Source organism: Malaclemys terrapin, chromosome 1, assembly GCF_027887155.1.
Source record: "Malaclemys terrapin pileata isolate rMalTer1 chromosome 1, rMalTer1.hap1, whole genome shotgun sequence".
In the NCBI taxonomy this organism is placed as follows: Eukaryota; Metazoa; Chordata; order Testudines; family Emydidae; genus Malaclemys; species Malaclemys terrapin.
This window is the reverse complement of record NC_071505.1, coordinates 57,494,864-57,511,970: the sequence shown is the minus strand read 5'-3', so window position 1 is coordinate 57,511,970 and position 17,107 is coordinate 57,494,864.

Genomic DNA, 17,107 nt, shown 5'->3' with positions numbered 1-17,107 from the left:
CACCACTTGGGAACTTTAGCTTTGAATATATAATTATACCCAATTATTACACTTATTTCCAACAGATGATTATCAAAGCTGTTTTTAAATGCAATAAACTAGTCCATGATGTGTGCACTGCTTAACTATCTCCATTTTTTGTTTGCTGTTCCATTCCTCAATATTTAACAAAATACCTGATGTATGATATTCTATCAATAACTATACCATATTGGGTCTTGATAGTTAAGTGCATTGTAACTGAGTGTTTTACCTTGACCTGGGCTCTCAATTTTAAACATTGGGAAACATTATTTTGATTGGAGTGACATTAAACGTGAGAGACAAAAACAGGTAGGAGAGTATTTTACCATATTTGTAAAAGAGAATTGATTTTTGAGAGACTAACAGCTGTATTAAGCCACTGAATAAGACAGGCTGACAGTGGTTATTCATTTACTCACATGGGCAGAATACGGCTCAACCTATAACTGTCACATCCTGTTGCTGAATTGTGCAATGTGTGATCATGTGGAGCATGCCCTCCTCACCCTCACTTTAGTTATGAAAAAGTTGCTTGCTTGCACCTTTGCAACAAATCTCTCTCCTCCCCTCCCCACTTATGTAATTCTGTCACATCCTTGGAAGACTTGGAAGACCCTCTGATTCCACTGGCATATAGATACTTCACATTAGCTACACTGAGCCTTATTCTCCAATAATGTACTATGGCCTGTAATTTATAAATTGCTCTAGTGATTTTTGGAGGAAAGTCAGCCTAAAAAGAAATGAGACTCATGTAATACTAGCACAGACAGATAAAGACAGGATACTTGGCATATCTGGTGTCCCAGAAATAATGGTAAGATACATGTGGCTAGGGTCTAAAGCTAAAGAATATTTTGAGTCCTGTTTTGCATAGCTAATGAGTTTAACATACTGACTTCTAATGCCATATAATTTTTGTTTGTATACATTTAAAAAACAGTGAAAAGTGAGAAGATTGACCCACCAATACTTAGAAAGAACTGAGTCAAGCCATGTAATAGGAACAGCTTTGATGTATTCTTGGGAGTGATCCTGCTGTTTGGCAGTTTGCTTCTACCCACACTGTATTGCTCACTCATTCATTAGTGAAGAACGTCTGTCTTCTTTGCCAAATCACACTTGTCTATGCCAACTTAGTTTATTCAGGCAGCATGGGTTCCTTTGCATGGCATGCACATAACTTTCTCACAAAGGCCACATATTAATCCTGATAACATTTAAATGTCTGTGCCATAAAAAGGGAATGTTTGTTTGGAAACTTAGTGAACAGGTAGCAGCTAACAGCAGAGTTTGAGTGGGATTTTGGTGGGAGAAGGTGGTCAGATGCAGAAGGTGCAGAATGTGCATCATCCTTGAATGGGTATAAAATTTCACCTGAGAGAGCTCATGGCAGAGAACATCCAAGAATTAGACATGCAGCTATAGGAATTGAGATGGATATATGAAAGTAATGCAGGTGAGGACAGAAGAGGTGGTACAGACAACTCAAGATTTGCAGACACCTGCTGAACAAAAGGACCTGCAGGGTGGACAGCCAGAAGCGGAGAGAGATCCATGGAAGAACATGACCACGAGGACAAAGCCCCGGAAAAGAGGAGCAAGTGGCAGTGAAGATGAGTTGATTAACAGTTTGCTACACTGGGCACGATGAAGAGAAACAGGCAAAAGATGGGAAGGCAGCAAATAAAAGAAGGGATGCAGTCCTGGCAGAAGTGAGGAAGAGATGATGGAGATAATCAGGGACCAGAGCCCAAAGAAAAATGAGGATGATGTACAGGGCTGTGAGAGAGAACACCAGGAAGAGACAGGTCTGTGTGACTGGGAGTTCCAACATAATTCTACGTTTGTAAGTTCAATGTTCGTGATAAAGAGATTGCACCACAGTACTTGTATTAGGTGGATTGAAAAATACTATTTCTTTTGTTTTTTTACAGTGCAAATACTTGTAATCAAAAATATAAAGTGAGTACTGTACACTTTGTACTCTGTAATTGAAATAAATATATTTGAAAATGTAGAAAACATCCACAAATATTTAAGTAAATGGTATTCTATTATTTTTTAACAGTGCAACTAATCACATGATTAATCAATATTAATTTTTTTAATCCCTTGACAGCCCTAATAAATATACATATACATTTGCAGGAATTACCTATAATTATTAAGAGGCTAAGTTTTTTTCTGAATTTTCAGCTCAGTTGAGATGAATCTGCCATGGAAAAGCATATAACATGTATTTGTATTGACACCTACCAATATATTAAATTTATTATTGGGAGTTGTATCTAAAGGAGTTAGATGCAAATCTCACTGGGAATTGGATGCTTGGAAAATCTCATTCGAAGACCCTGCCCAAAGAACTTTACATTCTGATAAAAATTGATCCTATATTCTCTGTGCACCAAATGTTGCACTTGCTTGTCAGAAAAAGTGTAAGATTGGGACCTAAATGAGACTGAAAACATGAGCAGTGTCAGTAGAGCATGACTGCGGTTACTGAGGGAAAGAAGGGAAGCGGGAAGAGAGACTCAATGAAAAAGGAAAGATTTTATTTACAAAACAAGTCAGTCCTGTAAATTTAGTTTATCTTTCTTCCCAGTTTAACTTTCTATTTTTAATCAATTTATGTACATTGTTTTATTTTACATCTTAATTATAAGCCTGTTTGATTTGCTCTTTTACAGTGTTCAGTCAAAGAGCAGAAGACTGTGCTGAAACAGATTCTGTGATGAAAAGCTAGTCAGAAGGTACTGCAGTGTGTATAAGATGATTTGTTGCATACCTAGATAGGTATATCTAGCTATTGTTAAACCAATATTGTTCTTAGTCATGGATTTTACATGCTTTCTCCCTTTGTCTTGCAAGAGGAGAACCAAGTTACTGGCATCTCAGACCTTCCAAAAATAACAGCAACTATTCTCACAATTTCTGAGAAAGCTTCAAAGTGGTAGTATCCTTTTATATATACCTATAAAAAGATAATCCATTTTAGGAGAATTGGATTTGTTACCATAGCAGTTTATCAACCACAATACTTTGAGACTGAGTGTATGTGGAAATGCTCTACTGTACCTGTGCTCACTTTAAATTACAAGCACAAAAGAGTAGACTAATATTAACTTTTGACAGTTGCACTGTGTGAGAGGAAGTCATTCTCTACATGACTTATGGTGTACAAAATCTGAAAAAAATTATCCTTGAAATAAACAAAGAAAGCTCTGTAAACTCCCCACGCCAGAGGGCTGCATATGCTCAGTGAATAGCTGGGTTCTCTGTCAAACATATATAGATGTTCTAAAAATAGATCCAATAAATGTTATGAAAGTTTAAATTTATTCAGACTGCAAAAGGTACTTTTGTATTTGTATTGTATTGTAAGGCATTACTAGCTAAAGAAATGAGGCACTCATAAAGCATAGTCAAAGATAGCTTCACCTAGAGAGCAAGTTTCTTTCAGAAAAATATAAAAAAAGAGTCTTTAAGAGAGCAAAAGTAATTTTACGACAGAAAAAGGATGTTTTAAATGTTTTTCTGTTTAGATCATGACTATGTGTAGTTAGAAAGTAGGAATGAGTAGATGCTACCTGAAGGAGACAGATGAGTAACTATGAACATCTATATGTCATTTGGACAGAGCTGGCCAGAAAATTGTGATGGAAGTGAAGTTTCAAACAAACAAAAAAATGTTTGCATTTTCTTTCCTAGTTTACCAACCAGCTGTACTCTTGAAGATTACTAGTTTCAGAGCTTGGGCTTAACCCTATTTTGTTTCTTGACCCATTTAAGAAAATTCCTGATTAACATTTAGTTAAATAGGTATAGAGACCGCACATTTAACACAATTTGATTACTAAGATTATATTTAGCATTTAACAGCTCATTTGGTTACATATCACGATCCAAGTAATATTTAAATGGCTCTCTTAGGCCTTGGCTGCACTCAGGAATTCACAGCGCTGCCGCGGCAGCACTGTGAAGCGCGAGTGTAGTCGCGCCGCCAGCGCTGCGAGAGCTCTCTCGCAGTGCTGTATGTACTCCACCTCTCCGAGGGGAATAGCGTGCAGCACTGCGAGTGAGCGTGCAGCGCTGCAGGCTCTGATCACACTGGTGCTTTACAGCGCTGCACTCGCTGCGCTTGGGGGGGGCGTTTTCACACCCCTGAGCGCAGCAAGTGCAGCGCTGTACAGCGCCAGTGTAGCCAAGGCGTAAGTGTCTAAAATATGGTCATTCTCATGTTCTTAAAGCTGAGCCTAGCTTGCTTTAAAATGTCAGCAGCCAGCCTGTGACAGGGACAAACCTCCCACATCCCTCAACTAAGGAATGAAGTAACAGTCACTGTGAGCTTAAAATTATCCATGAATATCTAGAAATGTACTCCCTCAGTTTCACAATACTAGAAACCAACACATTGTAGCTTCATCATGCTGCTCTAGTATAATGTTTCATGTCATCCTAGGGAAAGTACAACAAAGAAGGCTAATGGAATAGTATACAAATGTGTATCTGAAAAGTTCAGTGAACTAGCAACTGGATTTATACTGGACTAATATTTGTAGTAGTAATAATCCATTTAGCTTAGCTTTGTTTCCTGTTTGCAAAAAATTATGACTAAAATTTTGTTTTTAGAAATGTTCACAAGCAACAAATTTTGGATCCATAACCAATATCAAGAAATAAAATCAGATTTATAATGAAAAAATAATTCTGGATAGAAGTTTATAAACATTAGGTCATCTAATTGGGAAACAGAAAAAATAACATGAATTAGATGATCAGTAATGCATAGCAGATTTCTAATTATCAAATAATGAACTGAATACCAGCTAACAAAACTGATTGAAATACAAGACATAATTTTTGTGAACATTTTCACACAGATTTTGTCCTTGTATTATGAAATTTTAAATTTCAATGAAATATTTCAAAACTTTTCAACCAGCTGTACTCATTACAAAGAATTTGCAAACATTCATTGGTCAAATGTGTTCATAAAAAACTAATAGACAAGCAATTTCTAAACAAATAAATCTGTAAAAATATTGAATAATTTGCAGAGAATTAATAAACCAAAAAAAGACTTCAATTTGCCAAATATATTGTTTACAACAGACCTCTACTAGCTCTAGCAATAAATAAGCCTGTCTTGAATAAATATGTATTAGTTAGATTGCATTTTAAGTGGGCTGTAGTCCACGAAAGCTTATGCTCTAATAAATTTGTTAGTCTCTAAGGTGCCACAAGTACTCCTGTTCTTTTTGCGGATACAGACTAACACGGCTGCTACTCTGAAAATTGCATTTCAAGTAACTTTTTTCTCATACAACATCCTGATACAATGTCAGCATGGAATTTCTTTCCAACACCTTTAATGGAGCATCAGCTTGGAATTTCTTTGCAGGTCTAAACATATCATATATTTGTAATGCATTTTTTGATTTGGGATTTATACAGCACAGGCCCCTGATTCAGGAAAGCAATAAAACACATGCTTAAATCCAGCCCTCTTCAGGGAAGTATTTAAGCACATGTTTTCCAAAATAGGGTTGCTTTCTTGAATTAGGGCCTAGGCTCTGATCTGTTCATATAAATCATGTACTTGATTTTTCCCCTCAGACTCTATGCTGCAATGGATTTTTTCCATCTAAAATACCGAAGGTTCCATTAGACTAAGGTGACCAGATGTCCTGTTTTTAAAGGGACAGTCCCATATTTAAGCCCTCCTGCAGGTGTCCCGGCTTTTTCTTAAAAATGGGCAAATTGTCCCATATTTTCTGTCTCCCCACCATCAGTACTGGTGGGTCCTGCTGCTGGCCGGATCCCTGCTTGCCAGCCGCCCGCTCACCAGCAGTGAGTGTGTGTGTCGGGGGGGGTCCAGTGGCTGATGGAGATAGGTGTGCAAGGCTGGTGGTGGAGCAAAAAAGCAGGGCGCGGGGCTGGCTGCTCCCCCTGCTGGTCCATCAGCACAGCCCCTGCTGCGTGCTGGCTCTTGGCCAGCAGGGCCCCATCCTCCATCCTGTTTCCAGCTGGCACTGGCTGCGAGCGCTGGTGGCTGGTGAGTACAGGTAGACGCTAGGCGACGGCCGGTTACATGTCACCTCTGCTGCCCACCAATCAGCCCTTTACATGCTCCTTCTCTCACTGTCCTCTCTTTGCTTTGCCCTTCGCCTTCCCCCAGCTGCACTGCTCCTCTATATCCCACCTGGTGGGGCGTGTCTCGCTCCCCACGCTGTGCAGAGAACCAGCCCCTGGTTGGAGTGCTCAGCTGACCAACAGCTTGGCTGGCAGGCTCCTTCCTTCCCAGCACAGTCTCTGGCTTTGCTGGTACCCCAGGAAAGCCCAAGACCCTCCGGCCCTGAAGGAGGAGCCGAGCCCTGTTTGTGCCTGAGCCCCGTATAGTGCTGGCACGGGGAAGCCTCTCCACCCCTCAGCTAAGCTCTGGAGTGGCAGGAGGAAAGCGATTTCCAGCCTGTTCATGCCCCGACCCTGCAGGCTCCGCAGCAGGCTCCCGGGTAGGGGCTTAGCACCCTCTTTCCCCCACCCTGGGTCCTGCCTTCCAGGAGTGCGGGGCTGCTACATCTGGCCCGGTTTGCTAAAGCCCCTGCAGTCACGTTCCCTGGGCCCTGGTGCACAATGCAGCCTTAGGGCTTAACCCCTTCCTGCCTGTGCTGTAGCCGGGGGACAGAAGGCGGCTGGGTTATGTCGGTGGCCAGCAGCAGCCTGGAGGTGTTAATTGCCTTTCAACACTGTGTGGGCAGAAAGGGATGAGCTGCTTCCCGCCACAGGGGAGCAGGGGCTAGAGGGGAAGAGATGAGCTCTGCAAAGACATGGGCCAGCTCATCCCTCCCCCGCTCCCCTGTGGCTGGAAGCAGCTCCTGCACAGTGCCAAAAGGCTGCTGCTGGCCACATTCTGGTCTGAGCCCTGGCAGAAATATGAAGGGGGGGACATGTGACCCTGCATTCCCCCAGGAACACGCGGTGCCAGGTACCAGGAGAGATGGGTCCGTCCTGGGGGCCCAGCCAGGCATGGAGGGCAGAGAGCGCTGGGCAGGGAAGGTTGGGTTGGTTGGTCACCCCCACCCCCTGTGGACGAGAGGTGTACGGGAGTGTGGGTGTGTTACCTCTCCCCGTGGGGGTGTGTATGTCACCCCTCCCCATGTGAACCCTAAAGACTTAAAGATAAGGTAAATAAAAAGAATCCAACTATGTAGTATTTCCTTTTAACAGAGGCTCAGTCAACTCGATGGTAATTTGAACGTTTGTACTGCATAGTTCTGATTGATTGCTGTTGAACTTGCTTGAATGGGAGTAATTTTTCTAGGTGTCCCATATTCAGCATAGGAAAATACGGTCACCCTACATTAGACCATAACAAGGAGTAGCTCTATTTCAAATCACTACCCATCTGATTTGCATAGTCCACTCTCTTTTCACTTTAAGTACCATTCCTTTAAAGTTGACAAGTAACAATCTGCAGATCACCTAATATTACATGACAAAACATAACCCAAGTGACCAGAGACATGCTATGTGTTGCTGATTAATTTTATAGACACCCCTTTTCGTTATAAAAGCCAGCTCCAGTCATTAACAGTAGCAAAATTCTTATGATCCCTGTTGGTCAACCATTATGTGTTAATGACAACCTCAAGCTATGACAGGTGTTCTAGTCAATCAGGATGGGTACCCAACTGGTTGAAAAACCATACTCAAAGAGTAGTTATCAATAATTTATTATCAAACTGGGAGAACATATCTAATCGGGTACTGCAAGCTCTGTCCTGGGCCTCGTACTTTTCGATATTTTCAATAATGACTTGGATAATGAAGTGGAGAACATGCTTATAAAATTTGAAGATGACATCAAGCAGGGAGGGTTTTTAAGCACTTCAGAGGATAGGATTAGAATTCCAAATTACCTTGATAAATTTGAGAATTGGTCTTGACTCAGTGAGATGAAATTCAATAAAGATAAGTGCAAAGTACTACACTTAGGAAGTCAAAAATCAAGTGCGCAAATACAAAATGGGAAATAACTGGCTAGGCAGTAGTATGCAGACACGGACATTTCAGTGAATCACAAACTGAATATGAATCAACAATGTGATGCATTGCAAAAAAGCTTAATATAATTCTGAGATATATTAATAGTAATATGTAAGAAACAGGAAGTAATTGTTCTGCTGTACTTGGCACTGGTGAGACCTCAGTTGAAGTATGTATTGGGCATCGCTCTTTAAGAAAGATGTGGACAAATTAGAGTCCAAAACAATAAAAATGATAAAAGATTTAGGAAACATGACCTTTGAGAGAAGGTTAAAAAAACTGGGCATGTTTAGTCTTGAGAAAAGAAGTGAGGGGGGAACCTTCAAATATGTTAAGGGCTGTTATGAAAAGAACAATTGTTCGCCATGTCCATTAAGGGAAGGACAAGAAGTAAGTAATTGGCTTAATCTTCAGCAAGGGAGAATTAGGTTAGAGATTAGGAAAAACTTTCTAACTATAGTTAAGCACTGGAACAGGTTACCTAGGGAGGTTGTGGAATCACTGGAAGGTTTTAAGAACAGGTTACACAAAAACCTACTAGAGATGGCCTAGGAATACTTGGTCCTGCCTCAGTGCAGGGGCTGGACTAGATGACCTCTTGAGGTCCCTTTCAGCCCTACATTTCTATGATTCTATTTGAGGGGGAGGGAATTGGAGTTTTGTAGGAGCTGAGATGGGGGATTTCCAGTTTTGTGGTCTGACTTCTTTTGTGCAGAGAAAGTTGTTGTTTTTCTACCACTATATATGTGTCTTTGAAATACATTTTTAATTACTTCCCAGATTGCCTAGATCTGAGATAGGCAATCTTTTATGTTTTATATACTGAAACTGAAATAAATTAATGAATAAACATACATTTTCTACTTCATTCTACACTCCGGGACTCCTGCATTTAAAATAGAACAATGATTCAATTTCCTGTGATGTTATAAACTGTATATTCCTTTCAGAAATGGCATTTATGAATATTAAGAAAACATTCCTGAAGAAAGAGTCACTCAGTGTCTCATTCTTTCATTCTCAGAAGACTATTGCATGTCTATTGGTTTTGTTTGGCTCATCATTTGGTTCTTTTAGTTCATAGACCAAAAGTGAACTCTGACTATAAAAATAAATTCTGGCCATTTTGAGGGGGGAATGTCCCCATCATATACTGGTTGTTTTTAACATCTTTAATAACAATGGTGTGCTTCAAATGCTTTGCATTAGAACTTTGTGTTAAAAAAGCTGAATGGATGCCAAAATCAACTTCATTGTTTGATAAACAGAACCACTGTGTCTAAGCCTTGAATTATTCTGACACAGAATTACTCACCCACCATTAAAGACTCATTATTCTACTCTTAGTATTTAAGTAACACTGACATAAGAATTTAAATTAATCAGACTATAAATATTAGTTAATATAAATTATATGATAGATTTTATCCTCCTGGTTTATACTTTAATAGTCATCATATATCTATATTTTATAGCTAATAAACATGCATATAATAAATGTTCCCTCTGTATCTGTCCTATGTGCAGAATGAATGTCTGCCTGAGGTCAAGTTTAAAACCTGTAAGTTCAGTCTCTCCCACATTCAGGCTATTCCTTTTTCATTCTGTACCCTCCTTCATTTAATCTACTTCTTTATTCATTCATTCCCTCTCCCTTGACTCACTCGCCTTTCTCATTCATTCCATATCATTGTCTTAAAGAGAAATAGAGGGAATCAAAGGAAGGGGAGAGAATGAGAGAGAGAGAGAGAAGGGAGGAAATGAGGCTCATAGACTCTCAGGGAAAAAAATATAAGAAGTTTTTGATTTGCACATACAACAATGATGGATCACAAATCATGGAACAACAGGAACCTAATATGTAAAAGACCTATTGTTTCAACATTCATATTGGTATATTACCTCACAGCTGGTAACGTTATGAAATTTTCCTCATTCAGGCTGAAAATTTCCATGCTTTGACTGAAGGTGAAATACTGTGCAAAGTTTAAGCAAAAACAATTTGGCTGTTTTTAGCATGAAGAGAGTGGAACCAATCCATTATTCCTGAAAATTAGTACAGCAGCAAGTTCCTAAAGTCTCAAGATTCTTCTACTGATTGTCCCCAAATATTTTAAAAACAAAACATAGGAAATTCCATGCAGTAAGTTAAGGGTGTATTATAGCTGCAAAAACAAATAAAAAGTCAGAAGCGAGGAAATGTCAAAGTTAATGTAGTGTGCGTAACCTTTGCTCTGATCCTTTGTTCATATGTATTAAGATAGCCTTTACTTATGTGAACATATACTACTTCTAAAGCATTAGAAGATATTAGCATACTTTTTCTACCATTACATGTCAACATTATAAAAAATAAAATTTGAATTCTACCAACCCTAAATATGTACATAAAACAGTAAGGAACAATGGAGCGTATACTATCCACCCTGCCACAATGCTTAGATATTATAGTTTGTGTGTAAAGTGTGGTGGTATTTTATAAAATGTTAAGATAGCAAAGTCAAATACTGAAAAGTTAGAAAATGCTAGAATTAAGGCTGCTCATGCACCCGTAAGTCTTCCCCTTTATGTATGCATTTGGATACCTTCTTTAATTAAATGATAATATACTAGATTTTCCTCAGCAAAATGCCTACATAGTTCAAAGGGTGAATGTACAGGTTGTTCACAAAACACTTGACTCAAGTGCAGAATTCAGTGTTTTTGTAAGTACAACTTGTCAGTACAGACTTTAAAAATGTTGACCTAATCAATTACGGTAATTCAGCAGTGTTAGTCTGTCTGTTCTCTGATACTAAATGCTGCCAGATATTACTGATAAAAAAAATTCTGTGTTAACCTTCTGCAAGTTGCTTCAGGTTAAACAAATTCTGGCTCAGAGGTAGATACTGAGTTCCTGTGTTCTCTTCTTGCTATCGTTGTTAAAGGAGGAATTCATCACATAATGGTTTAACTTGTTATTTACTACTAAATAAGCTACTAATAAGTAATATTGGACAAAACCATGCTCACTTTACTCTTCTGAGTAGTTCAGTTGACTACTCGTCTGAATATGGTGAACAGGATTAAGTTCATTGATTGCTAACCTATCTATAGGTTTCTTTTTAACCCTACTTAAATAGTAGACTCTTTTGTACAGGGAACATCTTTTACTTATGTTTGTACAAAGGGACTGGAATCTGTAGGCACTACTTCAGTATTATTACTGCCACTGATGATGATGATAATAATAATAATTAATAATAATAACAATCAAAATAAATTATATTACAATGAGTAGAGGTGGGAAATGTCTAAATTTGAATCCTTAAAACCCAGAAAATTCAGAGTTAAACATGAACTCTGTCCTTTACTCACCACATACCGCAAGTTCTTGCAACAGATCTTACATAACCAACAGCAGATGCTGCAATACATAAACAGAGCATGTTGAGTTACAGAAAAAAAGCTGATGCCTTAACTCTGAATTTCTTCACTTTTGTGCATTTAGTTTCAGCCACTGATAATAAATTAATTTTGTTTTTGGATGGTTGTTTTTTGCACTAGAGAGTATTACTATGCCATGGATACATTTTCCAGTGTGTAGACGTTATCTAAGTGAAACTGTTTACCCCCTAGGCAAAGGCAAGTGTAAATTCACATTGCTGTGATTATTAAAATGAAGTCTCAACTTCAGTTTTTAAGAAATAATTATTCAGTGAAAATACTTTAAGAAAAAGAAAAATTAGATGCCACTAAAGGGCCCCACAACACCACTCAACGCTAAAATATCTTAAAATAAGAGTAACTTTTTCCCTTTAAAATACATTGTGCATAAATCCTGCTGGTTCACTCAGAGCTTATTTTAATATTTTTTTTTTTTTAATTATCTTACTTGTCTTTACAAAGTATGTATGTTTAGGTCAAAGTATCTAATATATGCACACATTTGGGCCAAATTCAGAGTGATGTGCAAGATGTTAACTTAAACTCCATTATATTTACTTAAATGTCTTTAAACTTACTCCACCAGTGCCTAATGGAATCTAAGCGAATGTAACCCACATGTGGAGGAGACAGAAAAAGGTGTATGTCTACTTTAACTTAAACCAAGCTTAAGTCTACCCCTGTAGGGATGCTATTAGAAACTCCGGATTAGTACCTCAACCCTCCATAACAAACACTGCCACTATATGGTGTCCAACACAAAAGCACCTTGGTGCATACAGTCTAAAGATCCTCTCAGGGGAGTACAAGCATTTCCACTTGTCAGCTAGTATTTTGATACTATTCCACCGGAATCACATTGACTTTTCTCTCTGCTTACTTCCAGCAGCAACATCACAATCAAAGAGGTTGACAATACTGAACAGGATTGTTAACACTGCCTTTCCTGGAGTGGTCACTATAATGGTATCAAATTACAGACAGGAGAGGTGGCAACAGGGAATTGTAAATGGCAGGGAACCCAGTCCTTGATTCAATCTCTCTCTCCCTTACAATGAATGGAGTGCATAATATTAGGAAACGTAAAAAATCCCAGGATTTAGTTATTTTCTTTATGGGTAGATATACCACATGGAAGAAAATTATTCACCATTCCTCAAATAACAAAGTTGCAAGATATTGAAGATATTCTGTCTCACTGAGGGGCCATGGAGCCAAATCTGAATGGCACTGTGACCCTCTATGTCAGGTCACAATGCTCAGAGTGGGAGCTGGGCCCACTCCTGAGGAAGGAGCCATCACTGCTGAGTGAGGGTGGGCAGGCTCGATTTGGGCCTCCCCTCATATGTAACTGTTTAGGAAGGGAGGGTCAATTTCATTTCTCCCTACCCCCAAAACGCAGGGAGGCTGTATCTGTCAGTGGCCAGCCCTCATCTGCACCTGCTCTCACTGTCCTGTGAGTGCTGCTCTTAAGCACGTGAACCACCATTCCTGGCTGGCAGTTGGAGAAACCAAAAATGCTAAAAATTACCATAACACATTATTTGCATTTGCTGCATTGTTCTCATGGGAGACTTCAATCATCCTGACATTTGCTGGGAGAGCAATACAGCGGTGCACAGACAATCCAGGAAGTTTTTGGAAAGTGTAGAGGAGAATTTCATGGTGCAAGTGCTGGAGGAACCAACTAGGAGCACAGCTCTTCTTGACCTGCTGCTCACAAACAGGGAAGAATTAGTAGGGGAAGCAAAAGTGGATGGGAACCTGGGAGGCAGTGACCATGAGATGGTTGAGTTCAGGATCCTGACACAAGGAAGAAAGGAGAGCTGCAGAATACGAACCCTTGACTTCAGAAAAGCAGACTTTGACTCCCTCAGGGAACTGATGGGCAGGATCCCCTGGGAGGCTAATATGAGAGGGAAAGGAGTCCAGAAGAGCTGGCTGTATTTTAAAGAAGCTTTATTGAGGGTGCAGGAGCAAACCATCCCGATGTGCAGAAAGAATAGCAAATATGGCAGGCGACCAGCTTGGCTCAACAGAGAAATCTTCAGTGAGCTTAAACGCTAAAAAGAAGCTTACAGGAAGTGGAAGATTGGACAAATGACCAGGCATGCAGGAGTGAAATCAGGAAGGCCAAATCACACTTGGAGTTGCAGCTAGCAAGAGATGTTAAGAGTAACAAGAAGGGCTTCTTCAGGGATGTTAGCAACAAGAAGAAGATCAAGGAAAGTTTGGGCCCCTTACTGAATGAGGAAGGCAACCTAGTGACAGATGATGTGCAAAAAGCTAATGTACTCAATGCTTTTTTTACCTCTGTCTTCACGAACAAGGTCAGCTCCCAGACTACTGCACTGCACAGCACAGCATGGGGAGGAGGTGACCAGCCCTCTGTGGAGAAAGAAAAGGTTCGGGACTTTTTAGAAAAGCTGGACGAGCACAAGTCCGTGGGGCCGGATGCGCTGCATCCGAGGGTGCTAAAGGAGTTGGCGGATGTGATTGCAGAGCCATGGGCCATTATCTTTGAAAACTCATGGCGATTGGAACAGACAAGTGTAATTAGAAGGGGGAAAGTATGGGAGGGAATATACAATTCTAAATATTATGCATAAAGTACTGGGCATGGTTTTTGTAAAGGGAAATCATGCCTCGCCAATTCACTAGAATTCTTTGAGGGAGTCAAAGAGCATGAGGACAAGAGTGGACATAGTGTACTCCGATTTTCAGAAAGCCTTTGACAAGGTCCCTTGCCAAAGGCTCTTAAGCAAAGTAATCTGTCCTGGGATAAGAGGGAAGGTCCTCTCAGGGATCAGTAACTGGTTAAAAGATAGGAAACAAAGGGTAGTAATAAATGGTCAGTTTTCAGAATGTAGAGGTAAATAGTGCTCTCCCCCACAGAGCCGGCTCCAGGTTTTCTGCCACCCCAAGCAGTGGGGGGGGGGGAATAATAAAACAAACAAACCAAAAAAACGATCGGCGGCACTTCGGCGGCAGCTCAATCGCGCCGCTCCACTCTTCAGCGGCACTTCGGCGGTGGGTCCTTCACTCCCTCCCTTCCTCTTCGGCGGCACTTCAGCAGCAGCTCAAAGAGGAAGAGAGGGACTGAGGGACCCGCTGCCGAATTCCTGCAGAAGACCCAGACGTGCCACCCCAATAGCGGGCGGAGTGCCACCCCTTTGTATTGGCCACCCCAAGCACCTGCTTCCTTAGTTGGTGCCGGGAGCCAGCCCTGCTCCCCCAAGGGTCTGTACTGGGACTAGTACTGTTCAATATATTTCTAAATGATCTGGAAAAAGGGGTAAACAGTGAGGTGGCAAAATTTGCTGATTATACAAAATTGTTCAAGCTAGTTAAGTCCAGAGCAGACTGCGAAGAATTACAAAGGGATATCACAAAACTGGGTGACCGGACAACAAAATGGCAGATGAAATTCAGTGTTGATAAATGTAAAGTAATGCACATTGGACAACATAATCCCTATTATACATATAAAATGATGGGGTCTAAATCAGCTGTTACCACTCAAGAAAGATCTTGGAGTTAGTGTGGATAGTTCTCTGAAAACATCCACTCAATGTGCAGCGGCAGTCAAAAAAACTAACAGAATGTTGGGAATCATTAGGAAAAGGATAGATAATAAGGTGGAAAATAGCATATTGCCTCTATATAAATCCATGATATACCCACAACTTGACTACTGTGTGGAGATGTGGTCACCCCATCTCAAAAAAGATATATTGGAATTGGAAAAGGTACAGAAAAAGGCAATAAAAATGATTAGTGGTATGGAACAGCTCCCATATGAGGAGAGATTAATAAGACTGGGACTTTTCAGCTTGGAAAAGAGACAACTAAGGGAGGATATGATAGAGGTCTATTAAATCATGACTGGTGGAGAAGGTAAATAAGGAACTGTTATTTACTCCTTCTCATAACACAGGAACTAGGGATCACCAAATGAAATTAATAGGCAGCATGTTTAAAACAAACAAGAAGAAGTACTTCTTTACACGACACGTAGTCAACCTGTGGAACTCTACCAGAGAATGTTGTGAAGACCAAGACTATAACAGGGTTCAAAAAAGAGCTAGATAAGTTCATGGAGGATTGGTCCACCAAGTCTATTAGCCAGGATGAGCAGGGATGGAAAACAGGGGATGATGGTTCTGTTCATTCTCTCTGAAGAACTTCGCATTGGCCACTTCAGAACAGGATACTGGGCTAGATGGACCATTGGTCCGACCCAGTATGGCTGTTCTTATGACAGATCTTCATATTCCTGACCAGGACTTTGGAAAAAAGAGTGGAGAGACTGCCTTCCAAGGGATCCATGTCAGGTTTTACACTAAACTCATAGCATGCTGGGACAGAAGGATGTGAGTTTAGTTAGAGCTATGTCAATACTCATACAATGCAAAAAGGGTCAGTAAAGTGCATAGTTATGTACCTCACTTATGAGTCTGAGTGTCTTGATTTAAGAACCTCCCCTGTAACATAACAGCATGAGAATTTGCTTTAAAGCACAGCTCTTCTCTACAAATTGACTATAAACTTCTTATCCTACTATTCGCAGAGAATTTGTTCATTTTGTGTATTCAGTGTTACATGTATTCATTTTTTTTACTGACAAAAATATGTGTTATTGCTTTTCATTCTTGTCAGTACTGCAGAACAACTCAGTCAGCTGGAGTCTGATTTGGCATGAGCCACAAAGAAAACAGCTTGACTTTCAGATCCCAGGATGAGTTTTCAGGGCTAGCAGTCAAGAAAACTGTGTTTTTATTTGTAAACTGAGAAAAGGTTTGTAAGTAAGTCACTGAAAGAAAATAACTATGGAACCCTGCAATGCCATTTTATAGTCACTTTCTGGATGCGAAGCAATGTTTTATGTAATTTATTTTGAGTTATAAAAGTTTTATTGTTTGGTTCAGCCAAGAAAACATTTCATTTCAATAAGGGTTATGGATGTAACTGAACTGTGTGATGTTATTACTTTATTTAAAAATACATTGTAATTATTGTACTGATGATATATATATAAAGGTTAATTTAGTGGTGAGGAAAATGGTAAGAATAAATGAAAACATATTACTTAAAATGTTTCCAGTACCTGAAGTAACCAAATTTTAATTAACTAACTTTACATTGGATTACCTTTTGGAAACTGACTGGCTATCTCAAATAGCTGGTTGGTGCAGGGACTACCATTTTCTGTGTTTGGGCAACACCTAGCATCATGGTGGTCCCAATCTGGTTGGTCATTAGCTACCTCAACATGAATAATAAAAATAATATACCTCACTTTGAGGCTCATATAATATATGCATCATCCGTGCTTAGGAATCTTAGAAATACCTACTTTAGGAAAGAGAGCTCACTTTCTTAATATTTTGCAATCAAAAGAAATATAAAAAATACAGTAACAATGATTACTTTTGTGAGTGTATGAATTAAAATAAAAAAAAATCTGTCATGTATACCAAAAATCTAAAATGGCTGGTAGCTATCATAGTAATGGTGAAAAGGTTGATACTGCTTTGAACTACATAGTGTCTGAAATTTAATTTTAACCTATCTACAGGTATACCATTACAAAGTATTCAGATAACAT